Below are 7,476 nucleotides of genomic sequence, written 5' to 3'. Positions count from 1 at the left end.
TCGAGCTCCGTCAAAAGCTATCTGCAGCCTGGTCTGATGTTCACGCACCCAGTCATGAACCGTACCTGCAATGGGCTCTTGCACAGTCCCCAACAGGAAATCAATCGGTAGGCGCGGCTCTTGCCCAAACATCAAAAAGTAGGGGGACTCTCCGGTCACTGAATGCAGGGTGGTATTATAACAGAATAGTAACTGCGGAAGGTAGGCTACCCAATCTCTCTTGCGGGACACAGGCAGGGTACGGAGTAAGTTGTGTAAAGTGCGATTAAAACGTTCGCACTGGCCATTTCCTGCCGGGTGGTATGGAGTAGTGCGGGATTTCTCAATCCCATAGAGGTGGCACAGCTGCTGGATAAGAGTTGCCTCAAAACATCGGCCTTGATCGGAATGGATACGGGCCGGGACGCCAAACTTATAAAACCACTCAGCCACAAGCACCTGGGCCACAGTAGACGCACGTTGGTCTCTGGTAGGAATGGCCAGTGAATATTTACTGAAAACATCGGTTATGACCAATACATTCTCTACACCTGATCGAGATGGTTCCAGTACAGTAAAATCCATAGCAAGCACCTCATGTGGCCGCGAGGCCAGCAGATGCCCCATAAAGCTACGTGCAGGGGGTTTAGTGTCCTTGGCAGCCTGACAGCGCTCACATTCAAGGCACCAACGGACTACATCAGTGGACATACCCGGCCAATAGCACCGTCTCCTAGCCAGCTCTAGGGTGCGTTCGGTGCCCTGGTGACCATGTTCATGGTGCAACTGGGTCAAGACATCTGTTCTAAGACTGGCAGGGAGAAGAAGCTGAAAACACTCTTCCGCCCCTGCTGGACGGAATACCTTACGGTACATGACACCTTCCCTCTCCACTAACCGGTCCCACTGGCGCAGGAGGACTAATGCGGACTTAGACATGCGTCTCCGCTCATCAGGGCTAGGTCGCACTTTCGTTCTCCAATATATTAAAACCTCTTGGAATATTGGGTCAGTTTCCTGCATGGAACGCACCTCAAAGATGTTATGCCCGGGCAATGCTGTAATAGCTGCCTGGGTAACTTGGGTTACTGGCTGGGACTCCAAAGCCTGTTGTAAAGAGGCCGGCAGAACTGTGCCCTGAACAAAGTCTGCGGGTCCAAGAGGGTCTGGGGGATGTTGTCGGGAAAGAGCATCCGCATTACGATTCTGCCTTCCAGAGCGGTATTTCACCTTAAAGTCAAACGAGGCCAGCTGCGCAGCCCAACGCTGCTCCAAAGCTCCCAGTTTTGCAGAGGACAGGTGGCTCAAGGGGTTGTTATCAGTGTAAACCACACAGCGATGACCTAGCAAGTACTCCCTAAACTTTTCAGTCATGGCCCACTTGAGCGCAAGAAACTCCAACTTCATGGAGCTGTAGTTTGACATATTGCGCTCAGTGGGCCTCAGACCCCGGCTGACATACGCAATGGGACGCACTTTCCCCCCTTGTTCTTGGGAAAGGACTGCCCCCAATCCGCTATAGCTCGCATCCACCTCTAAAATAAAAGGCAAGCTGAAATCAGCATATGCGAGGACGGAAGCCGTGGTAAGTCTTTTTTTTAGTTCCTCAAAGCTTTGCTGGCATGCTTCTGACCATTGGGATGCAACGTTCTGGCCTGAACCCCGTTTGGACTTGGTACCGCCCAGCGATGCCACCAACCTATGAAGGGGGGCAGCCAACTGGGCAAACCCCTCCACAAACCGGCGGTAATAGCTGGCAAATCCCAAAAATGAACGCACCTCGGAGACAGTGGTGGGACAGCGCCAGTTGGCCACTGCCTCGATCTTTTTAGGATCCGTAGCAACCCCCCGACTAGAAATGACATGGCCTAGATAACCAACCTCCTGTTTAAAAAAGGCGCATTTGCTCAACTTGGCCTTAAGGCCTTCTCGCTGTAAACGCCCCAGGACAAGTTCCAAGCGTTCCAGGTGTTGAGAAACCGAAGAGGAAAATATGACAATGTCATCTAGGTACAGTAGTAATGTCTGACATTGCTGGTCCCCAAAAAGCCGCTCCATTAACCTTTGAAAGGTTGCAGGAGCATTACAGAGCCCAAATGGCATGCGAGTCCACTCAAAAAGGCCAAAAGGTGTACAAAAAGCCGTTTTGGCACGATCACCTGCATCCACGGGAACCTGGTTATACCCGCTGGCTAAATCCATGGTGGAGAACCAGCGGGCTCCTGCCAATGCATCAAGAGACTCCTCGATGCGGGGGAGGGGAAACGCATCCTTACGAGTTTTAGCGTTCAGCTGGCGGTAGTCAACACACATGCGCAGAGTACCGTCCTTCTTCCGCACCAAAACTATTGGGGAAGCATAGGGGCTACTACTCTCAGTTATAATCTGTGCATCCAGCAATTGATTGATATGAGCCTTAGCCAACTCGTACTCAGATGGTGAAATGCGCCGGTGTCGCTGTCGGACCGGGGTATCATCGACCAGTGGGATATTATGAGAAATGAGGTTGGTGCAACCCAAGTCTCCCTCATAGGAGGCGAAAACTCCACTAAACCTATGCAGCAGGGCTCTGACCTGATTTTGATCTGACACGGACAAGCTGGAGAGGTCTGTTTCCTCAATCTGATCACTCACAGAAGGTGCAACTGTTTGAGAAGCAACAGTCGCAGTCACCGTGTTAACCTCAGTTATGCTCGCTGGCAGGCTAACCACTTGCACACAGCACAGGCTACCTAACTCAGTACGAGGGTAAAGCAGAACATCTTCAGAACTCACATTGACTACTGGTATGTAGCCAGTGCTACGAGTCACGCTGACCAAAGATGGAGAAGCCAATAAACCAGCCGGTAGTCCCTTATCAGTAGGCTCAAACAAGGCAGGCGAGTTAGAAAATTGTGCTGAACAAGTAGCTGCTACCATTACCATAGTGCCACCTGGAATCCGATAAGTGCGGTTGCCACGAACTTTGACCATCCCCGGCTTTATTGGACGACTTTCCGCATGATGACACCACTGCAAGGCTTCAACAACAGAGCTGTGGGCCTGAGAGACAGAGGGCAGGTTGAAAAGAGCAGGGCCATGCTGACCAAATAGTTCATGGTAGCATCTACTCAGTATATTCATGCCAATCACTCCTGGTGCATGGGAACCTCCCCCGTCAGGCGGATCCCTAACAACGAGCACCCCGCACTGTGGTATTGACTTCCCACAAAGATTCACATCCAATTCTAAGAAGCCAACATAAGGGATTGCAAGTCCATTGGCTGCCCGGAGCTGCAACCATTGACAAGAGCGGAGTCTATCTGAACCCCACGGCTCAAAGTGGTTAACAAAGAAGGTTTCAGTAATCGTAGACACCATGGACCCAGTGTCTATCAAGCAGGGTACAGAAACCCCACCAATAAGTACATTCAAATATGGACAAGACGACATTAAACTAGACTTGACAGATGAAGCACTTGAGCCAGCCGGTCCCCCACCTGAACTTTGGCCCTGCAGTTCGGCGGGTGCTAGTTTTCCGTCGCCGAGCGATGGGAAGACTGTCTATTAGACCTAGAGTGTGCTGCCAAGGAGGCCTGACCATGAGGGACCCGTTCTCCCTCACAATCTTGGGCATAGTGCCCAGGCTGCTGGCACCGTCGGCATATGATGGTACTGCCACGAGGCCTGTTCCGAGGCCCTTGTAGCAAGGCAACACTCTGTGAGAGCTGATTTAACTGCTCCTGTTGGCGCTTCAAAATGTCCTTTAACTCCGACAACTCAGACCCATGGGAAGAGTTGCCAGGCATATTCCTAGACCCTCCTTGCACTGCATACTGAACGCCCAGTAAAGATGGAACTGACTGGCTACGCCCCCTCGCACTTCCTGGCATTCCTTCCCGCTCCCACCTTAAAGCCTCTGCTCTGATTTCTAGCATGGTCATGGTCGGCTGGCGTCGTACGAGTTGCTTAAGTTCTCTGCGCAAGGACCCATCAATAACATGTTCAGAAAATTGATCACGCAACAAAACCTCAGCATTAACTATTCCATCAGGTGCACACTGCTTAATTCTTTCCATGAGACTCATCAAAGCTAAAGAGAACTCCAGTAATGTTTCACCATCCTGCTGCTTTCTAGAAAAGAAAGCCTCTTGCAGGGCTACGTAGGACTGGGAGCACCCATACAATTCCCGTAGGATAGTCATGATCTTTTCAGGATCATTCCTTTCAGAATTTGGGCGGTACTTAATCTCTTCTCTGGCTTCACCTTCCAGGTGATCAAAGAGGAAAAAGGCTTGATCAATGGCAGAAAGGTGGCGAGCCCGCATACAGGCCTGCACCTCTTCGATCCATTCATCTATGCTAATCCCTGACCTACCACTAAACATTGGACACTTTCTGTCACGAGGCACGAAAACCAGTCTTTCTGTTACAGAAAGGCCAGTACTGGTAGGGCGAGGTTGATCTGTTGGTACCTGAGGTGCAGGAGTTGTTGGTTGCCGTTTCAATCTCTCATTTTCTGCTCTAAGCTGTGCTACCGCATCTCTTAGCTCTTGTAACTCTTCCTCCATGACCGTGAAAAAGAAAAAGTTTGACTTACTGTGAAATGGTTGGGACCTGATACACTGCCAGAAGAACAAGACGGCCGAACGCACAGGTGATCAGACCAGGCCCACTGCTGTTTTGCCAGACACAGACACAGACACAGAGTTAATCAAGACGCCTGAATCAAAATAGCTCTTACACCGACAACTTAAACAAAGGAACAAACTTAGAAAATACAATCAAAATATTGTAACACACGTCTCGGTTACTTAGGAAGTATATCCTGCCGAAACTACGCCAGATTGTAGTAGTAGCAATGTGTAACGCCAGACTACGCCACCCTAGGACTTGCACCCAGAGAAGTATACCTAGATTTTACTCAAATTTTAGACCAAAAGCTCACAAGCTCGTTACTAACTGCAACAGAGACGTGGTTCCAATAATAAGTTATGTTTTATTAAATACAAATTGTATGTTCTCACAACAGATAGACAAGACACTTTCACTCACACCATATAGATGACAAGGGAGGGTAGAGAGACAGTGCTGAGGCTTACCAGCAGGGGGACCAGATATCACAAGTCAAGGGGGGGGGGATCCCAAATAGAACACTCACACGTGTTTACACACACACGGCAACACAAAGGCTAAGACAGCACACCTCAAGATGCACACGTGAGCACTGCACACAGTAGGAGGACACCACCACCTGGAGGATAGGACTGTCTTCCCTGCCTTGGGGCCTCAGCACCTGGAAAAAGGAGAACAGGGGGAATGAGTAGATGGGTGAGGATTATACCCACATATGCACAAACAGACAAAAACACAACACATGCGAGCAGGTGTGGTAGGCCGACTAGAAGGATCACTGGTGATCCACAGCAGTATACTAAAAGGCCTCCCACCAATGTGTAACACAGAAAAAGGAAAATAATAAACAAAATAGAAAACTGAACTAGTTATAGGCCAGCTACAAGGATCACTGGTGATCCACAGCGGTATAGAGAAGGCCTCCCACCAATGTTCAACACAAAGACATGAAGATAATAAACAAATACACACACAAACTAGTTATAGGCCAGCTACAAGGATCACTGGTGATCCACAGCAGTATAGAATAGAAGAAAAGGCCTCCCACCAATGTTCAACACAAAGACATGAAAATAAACAAATACAAACAAGAACTAGCTACAGGCCAGCTACAAGGATCACTGGTGATCCACAGCAGTATAGAAAAGGCCTCCCACCAACGTTCAACACAAAGACATGAAAACCCCAAAAGAAGACAGACAGGAACAAAACAACACGAGTATGAAAGCTAAAGCTAAGAGGGTCTTAACACCAGCATTTAGCAGATCTCAGCTATGCTACACAAGGCCTGTAACGGTTTCTAACCCAAAACAAAGACAGACAAACAATAGAAAAAAACAATAATAAACCACACACCAAACAATAAATCACACCAGCACGCTACATGCACACCGTCATACTCATTCACACACACACACACACAAACAATCAATAGACACAACAAGAGACACAACAAGAGACAAGGCACTTAGCCCATTAAAATGCGTTGTCGGCGTCTTCACGGCCAAAATAGGCGAAGCACTGGTCTTGGAGAAAAGCGTGGCAAAACAGCAGCGGTCACTAGCCCCAAACTCACGGTATCTACGAAGCATAATCAGATAACAGTTAGAGCCAGCCATAAAGCAGAAAGTGAGAAGGCAGAATCCAAGGTGGCTACCTACCAGGAAATCAGCTGTTTCCCCTTCAAATCAGACACTCAGCTGGGCACCAGCGAGTTCTTTGGTTTAGAAGATCACCTCGACAAAACGTAATGCAAGCACTCCACCGGTACAAACCACCGCACCAATTACTGCCAGCAACAGGTAGAAGTGCTACAAAGCCATACATAACAGGAATAAGTGATCACAATACTACTAATAAAACCAAGCGAGTAGGAGATAGTGTAAAAAGAGTAGACATACCGACAAGCAGGTAGACGGGACGTAGCAGGAAGTAACGAGATACTGACGAGAAATGAGGAACCGGGGCGTTTCCACAACAAACATTGTGTTCAATTTTATACTGCGGCTATGTAAGCCCATTGGCTGTGCGTGCCTCGGTCGTTACGCAGGGCTCTGTCCATGCGTTCCACCACACCTACAAAGTGTGTTAATGACACCATCATGACTTTATTGACTTGAAACAGAAACCTTTCCTTTCCCAGGGGATAAACGGTAAATGGCGGGACAAACGGTTGACTTTCAATTTCCTGATAGGATAGGATACAATAGGATACCCGATAGGTCCACCGACTCTATACACGATGTGATTGCCCTGAGCGAAGTTTGTTTTTTCCACCTCACAAGCCAACAGAGAGTTGCTAGACTACCCTGACTGCAAATTACATTTGCTGCCGCTAGGGTGCATCAAGATTTCTAGGCTGTATCTTTTGTCGACGTTCTCCAGTGCCCAGGATAATGAGACTGTCTTTGTTGATGTCTGGTACCCTGCGAAGGGCAAGCACCAAGACATCTGTGTGACATATAGATATATGGGGTTTTGCCAAAATGACTTACTACTACTGCCACCTGTGTGTGTGAACTGTGACTGGCAGTTTACATAGTTCAACAGCTTTATGACCAAGGTAGAGGATGAGGTTGGCTTTGGTTTCCTTCGATCCCAGGAAAGCTTTAATTGGTGTCTTTGATTGGTGTAGAGTCTTGTATTTTGTATCCCTTATCATGTGCTTTTCCCATTGTATGGACCTGTCTCGTCCTGTCTTTCATGGAGTTTGTGATGGTATAGTTGTTAAATAATAAGTATATGTCATTGTAGCCTCGTGCCTTACTTTCAACATTTTCAAAGAAGCATTCTGCCAGATCTTGGCAACAGTTTATGTCACTTTTCCTGACAACCATCTCCTGCACAACAGCCATGCCATCTATTAAGATGCTATCCAATGTG

The 7,476-nt window shown here is 48.2% G+C and overlaps 1 long non-coding RNA gene across 1 annotated transcript; it reads right to left on the bottom strand.

The window, feature by feature from the left end:
• Window positions 1–6,097: 6,097 nt before the first annotated feature.
• LOC143099783 (uncharacterized) lies at window positions 6,098–6,520 on the bottom strand. The gene is made up of 3 exons (XR_012981758.1): window positions 6,495–6,520; window positions 6,255–6,404; window positions 6,098–6,174 (listed from the first exon to the last, which is right to left on the bottom strand). It is a non-coding gene; the product is annotated as an uncharacterized LOC143099783 (long non-coding RNA).
• Between the last annotated feature and the right edge of the window lie 956 nt (window positions 6,521–7,476).

This window comes from Alosa pseudoharengus, unplaced genomic scaffold, assembly GCF_046254945.1.
Source record: "Alosa pseudoharengus isolate Yale_2024_CS ecotype anadromous, Long Island Sound unplaced genomic scaffold, YU_APseudo_1.1 YU_APseudo_1.1_scf_3, whole genome shotgun sequence".
Classification (NCBI taxonomy): domain Eukaryota; kingdom Metazoa; phylum Chordata; class Actinopteri; order Clupeiformes; family Clupeidae; genus Alosa; species Alosa pseudoharengus.
Note: the sequence above shows the minus strand (reverse complement) of the source record. Positions and strands in the feature narration are given on the sequence as shown.